The sequence below is a fragment of the Larus michahellis genome, chromosome 5 (genome assembly GCF_964199755.1).
Source record: "Larus michahellis chromosome 5, bLarMic1.1, whole genome shotgun sequence".
NCBI lineage: Eukaryota > Metazoa > Chordata > Aves > Charadriiformes > Laridae > Larus > Larus michahellis.
In genome coordinates, this window is record NC_133900.1 from 6,958,918 (window position 1) to 6,975,568 (window position 16,651).

The window sequence follows — 16,651 nt, forward strand, 5'->3', positions numbered from 1 at the left end:
GTGAAATTGTATATAGACAGATATATAACCGCATGTATAAACTCACGTATGTAACTATATACAATACTAGTGTAAAATCCAGAAACATTCAAAAAGAAGACAAGATGTTGTACAGCATTCTTACTGGGATTTTAAGAGATGTCATCCAAAAAGCAAGGTGGCACATCTGGTCTGTGGGGAAATACTAGTTTGTGAAATGCTTTTAAGGGACTGGCAAAAAATGCAGCGCGGATAAAGCTAAGGTTCACGATATCAAGATAAAGTCCCGGTCTTGGTGGGAAACTCTCTGCGTTCTTACTGGCACAGACAGCCTTGCAAGAGGTAGCTTGTTGTGAAAGACCAGTCTCTTAGTTGCTCCTCTATTATTTTTTCCACAGTCGTATTAAAACTGGATTATGGCTTAATCTTGCTTTTATTGTCTCCCCTTTGCCTACACAGTAGCACAGAGAGACTGTTAGTTAACGTTTTGAAACGTTTTCACAGTCACAGAGCTAAAATGACTTTTTGTTTGGTAGTGACCTTAAATTCATGCGGAGGGAGAACAAGAGGAGGAACAGACGTCCACAGAAATCTGGCAAGGATGCAGAGCCAGCATCTCAGCTGATGAAAACGATCCCCTGGCTTCCACGGTAGAACCAGGTACCTCCGTAACAAACGGGCGTGGGCTGTAAGCTGTAACCTGCTTTAACTCTTCTGAACTCTGATACAACTATTTCATATTTGTAGAGGTACAGTCGGTTTCAGAAAAATAGCTAAGAGTTATTGTTCTGCCAGTTAAAAATAAGTTCTATATGACAGTTTGAAAATCAAAAAGGGACCAAGAAAGCATGGAAGAAGCAGCCCTAGAAATGGATCTTCACTTTCCAAATCTTACTGCAGTAAGTGAAAAAATCTTAGTGACAAAATAATCACTGACAAAGAGCTCTGTTTCCGCAGAAAAGGTATAGACTTCTTTGAATGAGTCAGGGGTCACTTGAAAATGAGGAAAAACCTGCTGTGGTGACCAGTTCTGTGCACTTTATCACAAGCTGTAGGAATTTCCCATAATTATGCTTTGCAAGTACATTACCATCCACATAACAAACACATCTAAAGATTAAATGTGAACTGAGGTATTTCTGGGATCTTTGAACAGGGAGAAAATGTAATGCGATTAGAGTTGCTCAGAAGATAGCCATAAAAGAACTTCCTGTTTAAAAGGATGTCCTACCAAGAATAATAATAAACAATAACAATAATTGGGATTTCTACAGGGCCTTTGACCCAAGGAACTTACAGCACAAAAGGGGAATTCCTTTCTAGTTATCCAGGGGTTTGTTTTGTTTTGTTTTGTTTTATAATCAGGGACTCGAGGGCAATGCTCTAATTTCAAGCCGTGCCTCTTGGTGGGGGACGGTGCTGATGTTCACAACACCCGTCAGGGGTGCTGGAAAGACTGTGCCTGACGCAGACAGAATGCGCCTGTGGTCATCCATCTGCTACGATATAATCAAAATCCCTCAGGGCTGACGCAGGGACACTCGCTTTGCTTCGTGCGCTTTTCTTAGAGGGGTAACCTGTCCCATTTGAAAGATTTGAAGGGATGAAAAAATGGGGAGGCCAGAACATGCCCAGTCTGCCTGGAGTCAAAGGGCTTAAGAGTAGGACCTAGCTTCAGCTCCTTCCTCCTCCTCTTCCAAATTTCAAGTCTGAGCACACTCATGTGGACTGTTGCTTCTGTTTAACAGCAAATTAATTACAGGCATATTGTAAATGTGAACAAATTAAAACCCTCTTGCTTCGTGTATTTGTGTCCTCTGGTTTGAATTTCCTGAGAGAAAATGGGCAATTAAAACTGGACAGTTTGTGACGCAGAATTTCCTAACGACTGTAAGTAGCCGTGCGAGAGCCGACACATGGCTGTGAGAAGGCACCATCCAACCAGGCAGCCAGAAGCTTGTAAAAGAATAATTGAAAGGATTAACGGGGAGTACCATATGCTCACAATTCGGATCTGGCCACAGGCAATACAGAGTATGCAGAGATTTCTAGTGCAGCACAAGGCCAGAAAAGGTCACGGGTGCTGGTATCTCTAGAAGCCAAAAGAATAAATCTCAAATGAAAGAGAGTAGCTGTATGTAGGACGTGGGGCGTTACTTGATGAAGGATCCGGACAGATGAGTCCTAGAGGATTTTGCCGCATCTGTCCAAGACATTTCTGCAAATCCAGCTGTGAGTGGCTGAGGACAGATCAGGAATTGTTCCTCTGCCTCAGACGCCACTGTCTTCAGCCCAGTTTTAAGCTAAAACACTCCACCTCTGTGGGTTTGGGGCTAAAACAAGGACTTTTAACTGTAGTGTTGACAACGAAGACACGTACCCCGCTCTGATGCTGTTGCAGGAGAGCAGGGAGTGCTGTTGGCAGCACTGCCAGGAGCCCCTACCGGCTCAGCTTTTCAGGTCCCATGCGAGATGGAAGGATTGTCTTGTTAGGGCAGCGTTGCTGGCTTACCACAGACTTGGTGTGTGACAGTAGGCGCCTGCCGTATCCCTACACCCCGAGCGCACCCAAGTGGAGTCACGGGAGAGGAAACTTCTTCCAGATCCTGCCCAGACACGCGAGGGCTGTTCACAGCCTGCCTAGAAGAGGAGGTCAGAGCTGCTTCTCACAGGCTTGCATTTTCTTTCATCTTATCGTACATCTAGAAAAAACACACCTGAAGAAATAAGCCAAATAAAAAAACGGAGATAAGGTGTTTACTGTCAGCATGGCCTTTTACTCTGAGATAAATGGTTAAACTCCTCCCAAAATATCTGAACACCAAAGACAAAGCTGCTTTTGCGAGAGCGGGTTCAGTAAAGATGTGGGACTCAACCCTTCTGCATGCTGAGCTCTGTTCTCTGAGCTCACAGCCAAGAACAGGACACACCGGGAGAGCCTAAACACTGACAGTACAGCAGAGGTAAAGCGATGCTTGCCTGCTATATAAGGAATAGATCTTCAGGCTTGCCATCTCAGCAAAAGGAGGAAGACGTACTAATAAAGTACTATAAATACAGAAGTGTTTATAGGACAGGTTATATAACGCTTCTCCTGGAGCTTCATGCCTTCCCCTTCCCTGACAAACACCATGAAACGTTTCATCTTACTGCCTCTTTATCTTAAAAGGCATCTAATTTTAAAGTCAGAAACTGGGACAATATCTCATGACGTAAAACTACAAATTAGCATTCACATGAGCAAAGCATTTGCTTTTCATTGCATTCTGTTTGCTGTTTCTATGATACCTTATTTTTCCCCCAAATAACACGCATTTTCTCTGTTTGCAGAGTATGCTAAAAGCAGTAGTATTTCCACAATTTCAGAATGCACTTGAGGGAAAGATTTATATTTTAAAAATGCACAAATTGGAGGAATACACTAAAAGACTTAAGTACTTTTTAAAGATAGGCGGGGTAATAGATGGCACCTGTTCTTTGCAAATAAATGTCAAGTAACAAAGCCTACGAGCTTTAAATAAAAGATGTGAACAGCTGCTAAACAAAGAGGCCAGAAGTTACAGTGGAATAAAATCTTAAGCCTTTTCTTACTATACTGTAAGGAAGACAGTCTGGGTTTGCCTGGTTAACACGAGTAGATGATAGATAGATCCCCATATAATCCTGAAGTTGAATGAAAATGCAAATAAAGTGACACTTATCCCACCCCATCCAGAAGAGCGAATACAATAATTACGTTGCTGTCTCAAATAGATTTAACTGCCATGCTAAATATAAGATGACTGCACGTACATTTTGAATGGAATAAAGCTGTTGCCATTTTCTCCAGAAAGGTGCGTGTTATAATAAATAGATCTGCTACCTCTAGTCTTTAAGGACAGTTTTTCTAAATAGTTTGATTTATAATCGCTCGGTCCTGTGCCGGAAAGGAAGAGAAGGCCAGCCACGTAGGAAATAGCCGACAAAAAGCCCATGCTGTGGGAGTGCATCCCTGGAGTACGCGCATGGGAGGGAGCCAGCTTTGTAGCACTGCAAGAGGTTCAGCTGGCAGCACACCAGGAACATTTTGCTCCCAACTCGGAGCGAGTATGGGAAGAGGTTGGAAAATACAGCACCTTCACAGTATGTCATTTCTCATTGTAACTAAAAGCTGTCACGGCTTGAGGGAAGAATGTAGGAAAAAAGGAGCAGGAAAGAAAGCATATAGAAAACACAGGAGGAGAACTGAGAGTGTGAAATAGGGAAGAAAAAAGTAAGGAAAAAAGGGGGATAGAGTGGGTAGACAAATTAAGAGAGCATAAATAGGAGACAAGGAAAAGGAACAGGCAAGGAGAAAAAGATCAAAGGCCAGGCTGTTTTTTTCGTGGCACTACGCCAGAAAGTGGGCCCGTACGACCAGGTCTGGGCCCAGCGGGGCTGCTCTCAAGAGCAAGTCTAAATGTGGTCAAATCAAATGCCTGCCCAAGGCTCGTTTTCACCCGCCCGTGGCCCTACGTTAGGTTTTACTGACCACACATGCCAGTGTCTCCATACAGAAAGACTGATGACGTAGAATGTGTCAGGGCTCGGGGCAGGGTCTCAGCTAGGAGGTGACATACAGCGCCTGGGCACAGCATGCTTTACATGTTACTTCCATTGTGAATGATACCATCTTGTCCTTTTACAGATATTAAAACAGCTAATTTGCACCACTCCTCCCAGTTTACTCTGGCATCAGTTTCCCCGTTTTCCACAGGACTGTGGTCTCTCCATTTCTTGAGATACCTTTACCCGCACTTTCCTTTTCCTTACCATCCCTCTTCCATAGGCTGAAAAACTCACAGTTAAAGATGTAAAGAGAGTTGCTCCTGGATTCCTACCAGAAGCACAAAACCAGCTCTCTTCCCTCTCCTCCCCAGGGTGTGGGGAGCACTGCTCCCCAGTACTGCCCCAGGGCTGCCAAGCAGAAGAGGTGACTTGCCCCCCAGGGCAGGGAAGCCTGAGCTGGGGGCAGCTAAAACACCTGGCCTCAGGCTGAAGTGCAGAGCTGGCCAGGGAACAAATCCGTCTTCTGATTGCATTTAAGGTTTCAAAATCTGTTTTTGTTTCAATGAGGAATTAAAATGAATCCTTTCAAACATTTCTATGAAACAGAATTGTGTTGAAACATCTGCTTTCTAGCTGAACGCTTTTTTTTATTGCGCTCTCTCAGTTAGGATATGACCAGGGTCTCTGTCCTAGATCCTTCCAATTAAATAGTTTGTTAGTATCTCCATTACGTATTTCAGCTACACCTAAAATAGCATAATCTGTGCATCGATGACAAAAGTATAGTAGATGATGTGCGGAAGAGTACTGAAGCATTTAAGCCCTCAGTCTATTGCTGAGCGGGAAGAGCAGCTGCAGCCTTCAAGAGAGGAATAAAAGGGATCATGGCCAGAAGCCTGTGACCTACCTACAGTCAGTACTGGCTATCTTATCCCTGTGTCCCCATCATTCTTCATTGTCTTGCATTTGCCATAAATTAATCTAGCATTGCTGCCATCACGGGAGCAAGTCTGGATTGCACCTCACCTTTCCTAAATAGATCCGCTTCCTCTGTTATTAAAAGAGAGAACTAAATAATGCATCTGTCTTCCAAAACACAGGAACTCACTGGCATTAGCATATCAATGCCGTCTGACGATTTCTTGAGCGTGCATTTAATAGAGGACACATCTGCAAGGCCACAAACTACAATGCCATTCCTCGTATTAAACATTTATTATTCTTTTGCCATTAACAGCTTCTTTTCTTCCTGATTGTAACTCTGTGAAAGACCATGAATTTTTTAACTGATGTTTTCTTAAGGTTACTGCTCAGATACGTTACATGTGAAACACTCAGTAAGTCACAAGAAATTCTTCCTTTTTGTATCTGTTGTGTATATACCTACAAATAAACTACCTTAACTCCCTTAATATTGAGGATCTCAAAGAAAGATGCCATTTATTAATTGTTCATTAAAAATAATTTGGTTGATGCCTGATTAAAGGATACTCTACATGGCCCTTTTTCTCGGGAAGAAAGGAAATATGAAATCAATACATGTTTCAAGCCCTGTTTCCCAAGGGTTAATTTAATTCTTGGTGATGAAACTGAAAATTATGTCAGATTCAAAGAAAAGCAGGGCTAGGAATGAAAGAACCAAACTGCAGTAAATGCAACCACTGTCTGAGGTCTTAGGGTGAGACCTAAGCCTGTTGTCTTCCGACCTGCTGAGAACATTCCACGTGGGAAAGAAATACTAGGTATTGGGGTTCCACCCAGCACCAAAACCATGAAAAAAGGAGGCTCAGTGAAGGCAAAAAAAAAATATAGAACCATAAAATGGTTTAGGTTGGAAGGGACCTTAAAGACCATCTAGTTCCAACCCCCCCTGCCCTGGGCAGGGACACCCCCCACCAGCCCAGGTTGCTCCAAGCCCCGTCCAACCTGGCCTTGAACCCCTCCAGGGATGGGGCAGCCACAGCTTCTCTGGGCAACCTGGGCCAGGGGCTCACCACCCTCACAGCAAAGAATTTCTTCCCAATATCTAGTCTAAATCTCCCCTCCTTCAGTTTACAACCATTACCCCTCCTCCTATCACTCCACTCCCTCAGATAAAGAGGGAGTTTCATGCTAAAGATGTTTCATGCTAAATATTTTTTCCACTTAAGTTTCACCTATAGAAATAATTTGGCTTAGTAAAAACTTTTTCGAGAGGTCTGTTTAGGCACTCACTGTTAAAACCAGGAATATGAACCTGCTTATTTTTATCACTGTTTCAGCTCAAGTAAAATCAAGTAAAACAAACAAACAAAAAGTGATATTTTAGTTTTGTAAACTACCCAAATGAGATATTACATCACAGTAGAAGTTATTTTGAAATATTTAAAGAAAATTATTACTAAGGATTAAGACTCTACTAAGTAGTGAACTGAAGACTCTTGCTTTTTCTTACTGGGGAGTCCGAACTTTAACTTCTCATGGTTGTTTTTCTTATCTCCTCAGCTGTGGAAGTCTTTGGGATTCTGAGGATAAATACACTGAACATTTTGTCTTTGGTATTTCCTCAGAAGCAGAGAACATAATGTTAGAGAAAGTGTTACTCACTTCTGTGATCTGTCAACTCATCCTAGCATAAGGAATAATATTAAACATCTCCCAGAGAAAAATAGATTTCAAGTCCATTAATTTGGACAAACTGTGTCAAATCTGGTATGGGAGCTTGATTTCAAGCATGGTCTTTTGTGGATCCTCCTCAAAGAGTTGAAATTTGAGCTGGACAGAAAGAAAAAAAAATATCTCTAAAAACTTTCCCAATATGTAAATATTATTTTTTTTAGTCTATTTCCAAACATTGATCCATACAGCTCTTGTTGATGCTTCACAGCCAAGCCAAGTTCACATGGTGGGCAGTTCCTCCTTGCCCTCAGGAAGAGGCATGGAGTCAGTGAAAGGAGAGGAAACCAGCAGCAAAATAAAATCCTCTGCTTTCTTTTTCCCCTCCCCTAAACAGACAGTTTACATCATACAAGTACTTTTTAATGTTACCTCTCCACATACACCATTCTTATTGCTTCACTAGGGAAGCATCGCAACAGCAAACAGCACAAACCAGCTTCTCTAAGATATGGTCCATATTACTGAAATAAAATACTGGAGAATTCCAGAGCACAAGAGTATTACTGGGGTCTTTGCAGAAAGCACAGTTTCACTGTGAGTTGTGCTGGACACACGACGCCCTTGTTGGACTCGCAATGAGATAACCCAAATGGAAGACAGAGTTTGGTCTTTGCCATAGATTCAGAGAAGCACCAGGAAGGGTCCCTTCCCCACCAGGGCAAAGCAGTCACTCGCCCAGATTGACTGCTTTCCTCCAACGCTGTCACCCGTGGGGACTGCGCGACTGCCACAGGCAGGAGGCTCTTGTCTGCCTGGCGCAATATTGTTGGCATAGGCTGCAAAATGTTCCTTCTCAGGGGAGGGTGTAATAGGCAGAGAGAGCATAGATTGATTTTCACATCCTAGCCTAAGCTTGGTAAAATCAAAAGGTTTTTTAAAAAAAAGCATCTTAATAAGATAGGGGGCATCTTTACAGGTCAAATTTCTACCTAGAGCTCAGTTTTAGAGAAAGATCATTTGAGAAAGGTTAGGTTTCACATTTGTGTGCAGATGGGCACTCCCACTATTGAAAACGATCAAGTCAAAATTTCCAGACCTAAGTTCCTAAACTCATAAATTAGATGTTAGGCCCCTACACCAGATTTCAAGGATTTGCAAGTAACCACAAACAGAAGATACTGACATCACTGAAAGGCAGGTTACTCCTCTAGGTGCCCGTACTAATGCTCCCCTGCCCCAAGCTTCCCACTCAGGACAAGACGGGGCCATTTATTTTGGCCGTAGCAAGTGATGTTCATTAAAGAAAACTAAAAAGAAGAGATAGCCGAAGAGATGTCAGAAATTAATAACTTCTCAGACCTGGGCTCCACCCAGCTCAAAAAGCTTTTCTGCTGACAGTAGGTTGTTTCCAACACTAAGAATTAAGTGTTTATCTTTATCCTTTGAAGCTGTGCCATTCACACCAATAAATACACAAGGGTCCTGAAACGGATACTTACTAAAACAAAATGCCCGTTCAAAATTAATATCTTTTTCTATTTCAAACCACATTGTACACAGAAATTCTTTGGAGCTTTTTAGAGACAAAAGCAAGAAAAATAAAGGAAAGGAAAAAAATTTCAAACAATTCTGTTCGTACGCACCAAGCAGTAATGTAAAATAGAAAAGTTATGTCAAAATGAACCACTAAACGGGTATGCTTTCTGTAAATCGAGCCAATACAAATTTCATAAAACTTTCCTTGTTAGAGGTACAAACCACCCGTTAAAAGAATAACATTTGCGTGCCATAATATTATCATTTGCACCGCTCCAGCTGAACGTGAAGTTGCCTCTTGCATTGAAACAACAATATCGGGTATCAGGAAAATGTGTCTAGACTCATGACAGCACGCTCCCCAAAGGCAGCCTGACGCTGGGAACTGAAGTCTTAATTATGGAGGTACTGCTGAGATGCTGTTTTCTTCCAAGCGTTAGGTTACTAGTGCATTGAAATTATTAAATAGGCATCTGTAAAAATTAATAGCAGTTTACTATGTTTTCCTAACAAATATGATAATTAATCCTTGCACACCGTGCTTATATTTGGGAATTTAACTTTGTCATTCAGGTTTTACATGACGTTTAGGAATGGTTAGCCATTGCATAATTACTTATGGGTATCCTCACTTTTTGCTCCATAACTTCTAAATAGCCGTGTATAAAAATAGTTAAGATTATGCATGATAAGATCACAATCAACAAAAAAAAAAAATCAAGACTTTAATAAGTTCCCACAATACTTTTATTGTCAAATTTCATAGGCAACAGATTTGTGAGCATCTGGCAGCTGCACAAGTGACAAATCATGCCAAAGCCTTAGCTGGTATCACATAAAGCTGATACTTCAGGGTATGATCAAGGTCACAGTGGTAATTTATCAAATGTCTAACTAGTTAATTTCTGTCTATTTATATATTTGGATCATTAAGGTAAAGAAAGTGAATGCTGAGGTTATGCTTGAGCATAAGAGGTAGAGCATTTACAGGAACCACTCTCTACTCTTTACCTGCTTTCTAATTTCCAGAGAGGTCACAGGCGTCTACACAAGTCTGCATCCTGTGACAAAAGCTACCTATTCTATAGTATTTCTTTTGTAAAATGCATATTTATGAAGTTAGCCCTGTTCACATTGCTCACAGATACACAGTGTTATTTTATTACCAGAGTGAAGGATGTCTGTATTCACCTCATTGATTCAATCTTACTTCAGAACTACGGTGACTTAGGGCAACATTTTGAGAAGAGCCTGGTATCCAACAGCTTTCTTTAAAGCACAGAAACAAAAGCATTTTACGTGGTTCATGTAAGCACCATAGCCACTCACTTTTAGAAAACATCTTGAAAAGACACCACCTTGAATTCCACTCCCAACAATTCGTTATCCAATCATGAAAAGAAGGATGCATATAGAGATTTCCCACAACTCATCCTGAAGTTTTCTCCTGTCTGCTGCTGTCATTCCCCACTTATGCAAGGACAGATGTGCTCGTCTTCTGTACCCTAAGGCATTTAGTCATATATCAAAAGCCTTTTTTTTTTTTTTTTTAACCAAGAGAACTCCTGAAAGCTATTGCCATGGGAATCAAAGTAGGGCAGCAGATAACTTGAAGTTGTATTGTAATCAAAAGATGTTCCAAGGCCACTATTCATAAGCTTGAAATTAAACGGTAGGCTAAAATTTTTCATAAAGAGCTGCAGATAATCCATTACCTCATTAGAGCCTAAAGCACTTACACATATTTGAATTCTGGATAACTGACTTCATTGCGTTCATTTCATTTTCAAACCTTTCCTAATTACTTGAAAAGCTTTTATAAGCTACATAATTTCTGAAAGAATTACATATACGTATTATAAACTAATATACTCTTTTAAAAGAAAGGAGGGAAAAAAGTCCAAGAAAGTATGAAATTAATTCACAACTGAGCTTGAAAAGGTGTTAAACTGTTGTAAGGAATACAGTGTAAAATAGTTTACTGTATGTACTGGGGTGTAAAGGTCTGTATTTCAAATACATACACGTGGAGCACTACGCATATTGTAAACCATCCACTTCTGCAGAGTGGTGTTTGTCTTAGAGTGACATGAGGAAAGGTTAATTCCTACCAAGTTTGTGCAGGCAGCAATTACAGAACAGATTTAACACAACCAGTTTGAGAACAACAAGCTTGAAGGGCTTTTAATTTCATTTTCAGCTGCTTCTAAACCATGTTGTCAGCTGCCTGGGTTGCTGTGTTTTAGTATGACTTTCTGATATACCCCTTCAAGAGGAACTCATTACTTTTTCAAAAAATGCAAGGCCATGCCAGCTCCTTCCAGCAAGAGAAGACTGCAGCGTGAACAGGAGAGGAAGCTATGAAAAATACATTAGAATTCAGCTGTTTTGATATGCAAGGTCGTATGAACAAAGAACTATCGATCACATATCAGCTGCAGATCTGCAACATGAACAAAAAGAAACACTAAAGGAAAGATTCCTGTATTTATTAGCTCTGCTTTTAGGTCTCCCTCACAGCAAAAACACCCTTAAAACCAGGCTTAGGAGGCTCAAGTGATAATTCCTGTCCCCTAGTTTCTCTAGGGGTTTTTGCATGCTGTTCTCCCACAGGAAGGGTTTGCCATGGCTGGAAAGGTAAATGATGAAGTTGCTCAGCTACGGCTTGGAAATTTGCACTTAGAAAATTTGAATCAACTAGCCGTACTCAAATGTCAGAAGGAGGGTCTTCCTAATGCCAGGGGTCTTCAGTTCTTTTTCGTTATCTTAAACTATTTGTTCCCGCTGGGCATCGCTGGGCCCCAGTTTCAGAGACCAACATGCTACCTATACATATCACCTTTAGTAGCAACACTCGGATTTCAGCTTGAACGCCTGGAGCCAGGTGGCACACCTCTTTGCAGCCGTACCCTTTGCAATGACTGAGCTGAATTACGAGCCGCTTCCGCTGGTGTCCGTGCTTAGATCCAGTTCTCTCTTTCACTCCCTATTCAAGCCAGAGCAAGAGCCACCAGAGACAGATTAAATAAGCTGGGCCCAAGTACCCAACTAAATCCCCAAGCTATCATTATTGACCTCAAAAGGCAACTAAATTATTTTCTGTGTCACCTTTATAAACTGTAGGGTTTCTGCAATACGTAACCCAACTGGAAGAGCACACATTCCTCACCCCAAATTTTTAAGCAGATTGATAGATACTGTCTAATCTCTTGACCCAGAATAACACAAAATTTAATAGCAACTATGTGACCAGAGACCTATGCGATAACAAAATGAAGAATAATTTATTATTACCTTCAATTTGAATTTTTATTCAAACAACATTCCAACATTTCTGTAGTTGTTTCCTCAGTATATAAGTGAAAGAACATACATGTCATAGCTATTCAGACCTCCTGGTTATCAAGCAAGAGAAGGAAGAAGAAAACTCAGGTCTATAATGGACATTATTTTAGAAAAAGTGTTTCCTCAGCTATTCTAAGGAAATATAAAAGCTAAGGATAATTGATGTCCTCAAAAACAGATGAATCTCTGTGGACATGAAGGTAAATATGGTCTCAAGGACAACTGGACAGTAGGCCACTAGTCCTGTCCGCATTTGTTTGATCACAGCAGCGTGGAGAGCTACAAAGAGAAATGCCAGAACTCTATATTTCTCCACACTGGTGATACAGTTTTCATACGCTCTGTTGAAATCTTAGTAATGGGACTCCTTCCTATCCTTATCTCTTCGTCCATCCCCCTGGCCCCTCCAGACTGGCACTGTTCCACAAAGCCACTGCTATGGCTGTATTGCTATTTTAGTCCATCACAAAAGCCCAAGAGCTTTCACTTTGCTTTCATGTGTTCCCTTGCACATTTTTTTCTTTTTAGACTAAGTTACATGACAATTTATAATGATGCAGAGAAACCTCATTATCTGAAGTGTGTTGGGAGCCAATATAAATATCAAAGCCTAGAAGCCGTTGAAGTGTTTGTGATATCTTATTAATGTTTTAGTAAGGTCTCCTAGAAAAAGCCTGAAAATCAAACCCACACACCACAACATAAAGGGCTCATGGAAAAGGCACAATGAGGGACTTCGACATCAATTAATTTGCTTGCTAATTTACAATAAAATTGCCTACTGAAAGCAAGGAAAGGACACATCACAGACAGGTATATTACAGGTGCTATGGTGGAAACTGTTGTTCATCATTATTTGAAGTGATGGACTAAGACCTTCTAGAGGGCACATGTGGTTTAAGATATACACGACAAAGAAAAAGACAATTTATCCTTCAGAAGTATCTTTCTTTCTAAGCCAAAGAGTGTTCCGCTACAGGGGTCAGTTTGAAGAAAGAGTGGTAAGATCAGATGAGACAATCTTCCCAGACCCTCCAAGAACAGCATACTGGATCTTTATCCCAAACCTCTTGTGATTTCTCTCCAAATGTCAGAGCCAGCACACAGTTACACCCAGATACTGAAGTGTAAGCGTCTGCCGTGTTTCCACGGGATGACCTTCATTCTCTTAACCTGTGGTCAAGACAGTATGAAGGACAAATCCCTGAAAAGCGAGACCTGCCTTTTGCTACTTCACCATCTGTTAGTGAAACGAAACCGTAACTTGATAAAGCTTTCAAACAGTGGTCATCTGCAATTCAAGCCTGGCAGCACTATGAATGCATTAGCAAAGGTGTCTATTTGCAATTCAAACATCTTTTCAAAGCTTTATTTTTTTTCCTAGGGATTGACCATGAGGGATTTATTTGCTGTTTCATTTTTCTTTAATTAGAAAGGTATCTCTGATCAAAACCAGGGAACAAAAATACTTTCTTCTGAAGCTTAGACTCCATATAATCAACTTACTCCATCGAATCTGAAAGTATCTTGTGTCAGAAGTCAGCATGTGAAAGCGAGAAACTTTTCGTTGGAGCTAGAGTGGCAAAATAGTGTTAGTTTTTTCATTCTTTATTCTACTATATTTTCCTTCTGACTAGCTTTTGTGTTGAAAATTAACTTAGTTTGAATAAATACATTGCCTTCCTGATACAGATTGTAGAAGTGTTTGTTTCTTGGAAGCAGTAAATCCAGACCAAGCAGGACAGCAGAGATTGGTTAATTTAGTAGAGATTGATTAATTTGATCGTCAAAAAGTAGGGTGCTTTTTCTTTTTAGGAAACTGGATGGCTTCACAGAACAAGTTTCTAAAAATGAATCTGTATGAAATTTCATACAGAGAACTAAAAATCTCACAGTTACAAGGACAGAGACGAGAGCAAGTGAATATTTTTTCTCTGCCATTCTCATAGTCAATCTAGAGCAAACATGAGAAAGAGAGGCCCTAACGTGGCTAACGAATTATGGATTTCTACCACGACCTCTCCCTCACGCCAGGGAGCAGCAGCAGCACAGAAAAGGAGGCCGTGACACACCACTGCCAGGTGGCAGTTTCCTCAGTGCTGGTTTTCTGCAGCAAAGAACTGTCTCAGTAGCGTCTCAGCTCACCAGCTTGCTGACACCCAAAAAAATACCAGAGGAAGCAACAAAATGCCCCCCTGGTATCTTGAGATACCTCTTTTGATTACTCTTTTATTTCCAGTGGCGAAATTCTAGTCAAATATGCCCAGCACTCGACTGGGAACATAAATCCACTGGCCAAGTCTCTCCCCTCATCCTTTTGCAGATCTGCTGGAGAGCTTTAGCCACAGCAATACCTGATGGGCTCAGGTGAAGAATTCCCTAGTCCGGTACCTGGTTTGATGGGCAAAAGAGACAAGTCCTTAAACAAGTCCTGGCAGAAGATCTGGTTAAGAAATTAGGCATCTCACGACAATCCAAGTAGAAGCTGGTTAAACAAAACCCTGTGTATAATAAGCATTGGCATTAATCAGCGACTTCAACAAGGAAAGAAAATACTCTGAGCAACCTCATCCAGTTGAAGATGTCCCTGCTCACTGCAGGGGGGTTGGACTAGATGGCCTTTAAAGGCCCCTTCCAACCCAACACATTCAATGATTCAATGATTCAATGATTTTAAGAAATGGGCAAAACAGTTGATGGTAGAGTAATTTATAAAGACAGCATTCGGTGATGAAGCAGAAAGGGAGAAGCATGCTTGTTTATTATATATTCACATGAGAAGCGCCTCCTTTGATAAGGAGACCCATATTAATACATGTTACAGAGGGGTGGAAATGGAGAGCTTTTGAGCTCGTTACACCAACCAAATTTTGAAGTAGCCTTAGCTCAGTGTTGTGTATGCACACTGCACGCTCCCCTCATCTCAAGGCAGCTGAAATTTGCAGACAGTTAAATGCTGGAAGACTAGAGAACACTGCTCTTATATATTTAGTTGGTGGAATGAGTAGAACTGGAAGCGAATACTGATATACTTTTTTTTTTTTTTTAAAAAGGCATGTGCCTATTTATCTGTGTCCTGAAAAAACACCAGGGAGGAAGTTTTGGTTAGAAAAACAGGCTAGAACTTAAGTAGCTTTTCAATCTGCAGTAGCCACAGGAACAAATTTGATCAAATTACTCTTTTTAGAATATTACAGAAGATAACTTTAATTTTGCCAGCTGCTTATATTACTCCCCTAAGGATTGTCTGTTATCATGTGTAGTGTCTCACAAAATGAAGCTTCCCTCTTTCCCCGGGAAAGGTTGCATCAAGGCTAGTGATATCATCTAGATTAAACTGGAAATAAGAAAAGTCTTGAAAAGATGCAAACCTAACATTCCAAATCATATGCAGTCTCTAATTAAGGAAAACATTCCCTTATGAGTAGATTATTGCATGTCATCTTACAATTGCATTTCCTACACTTTTCAGAAGCGTTTCCTACTTGTCACCACCATCTATGGTAACATACCACTGATCTAATTCAGCACAACACCACACAATTTCACTGAAAATATACTAAGTAATCCTCTACATTTTCATTATACACGTAAAAATAACTGTCTTTTTCTCAGAAAGGTTCATTGCAGTTCATTTACCTTGAGCAACACGCTAATTTTACTGTGACAGGCAAGGATTGTTCTCCCTTGGCACCAGGGAGTACACGGAGTCAGGCTTGTTCCCGCTCTGCAGCATCTTGCTGACTGATTAGCATTAGGTGACTTCAAGTCTCGCAGGTTTTACTAAATTTCAAATATATTCGTATTTCCTTGGCCAAGGGATTAGCTCATTCTCTGGAGGTTTCCAATTTTAGATGGCTCTGAAACACTTCTAAAATATTCTCCAAGAAAAGCAGGGCTGTCACTCAGAGAGGAAATTTCGAGGTGCGTGGAGCACTACTGAGCTGAGGAATGTCTGTGTTTCTACGTAGCACACAGCATGCCACAGTACAGCAAGCATTTCTTATTGGGCTAAAGTTTAGCTACTTCATTCTGCTAAGGTAAAGAGTTGCCGTTACCTCAAACAGCACCTTGAATGCTTTGCTGCCATAGCAGTATCTGTCTTTTCAATAAATCAAACAGAACTTTATAGGATGCTATCCGCACCCCTGTTATGGGCTAGAAGCAGCTTTCCACATATGTCATGTAATTGAAGAATGCAAGCGTGAGAACACATCAAAGAGTTCCAGCATTTTCTGTTGCTAACTAAAGGAAGTACCTTGTGATGAAGTCATTGAATTGTAGGGGCAGATTCTTACGACATCCGAGGTCTAAGAATTAGAGAACGTCCAGAATGACAATCAGGTCTAAGAATTCCATTTTTCACAGGTAAACTAAGGAGGTTATCCACATTGTACTTACAGTCGTTATCCAACTTGTACCCAAAGTTTGAGCATTTGGTTGCATGAATTCAGATTTAGACAGGAAAAGAATGACAAACAGGTTCACCTTTTGGTTCCTTAGACCTCTGGGCTGTCTGAAATCTTTGGTCCTCTAGGGAAGAGTGAAACGATCCCTCAACATCAGTCCACAAAAACATGATTTACAGTTGCAGCCAAAACATGGAATGAAATAGACCTACAATGAAAGAGCAATTAGAAGTTTGTTAATTTATTTTCTAACACAC

General features: G+C 40.9%; 1 protein-coding gene across 1 annotated transcript in view; it reads left to right on the forward strand.

Moving 5' to 3' along the window:
- Window positions 1-327: 327 nt before the first annotated feature.
- The window catches only part of PDE5A (phosphodiesterase 5A), a 148,192-nt gene continuing 131,868 nt past the window's right edge, over window positions 328-16,651 (forward strand). Inside the window, exon 1 of the mRNA XM_074588470.1 lies at window positions 328-639. The gene's annotated coding sequence lies outside the window, so the exon portion shown is untranslated. The remainder of the gene's footprint in view (window positions 640-16,651) is intronic.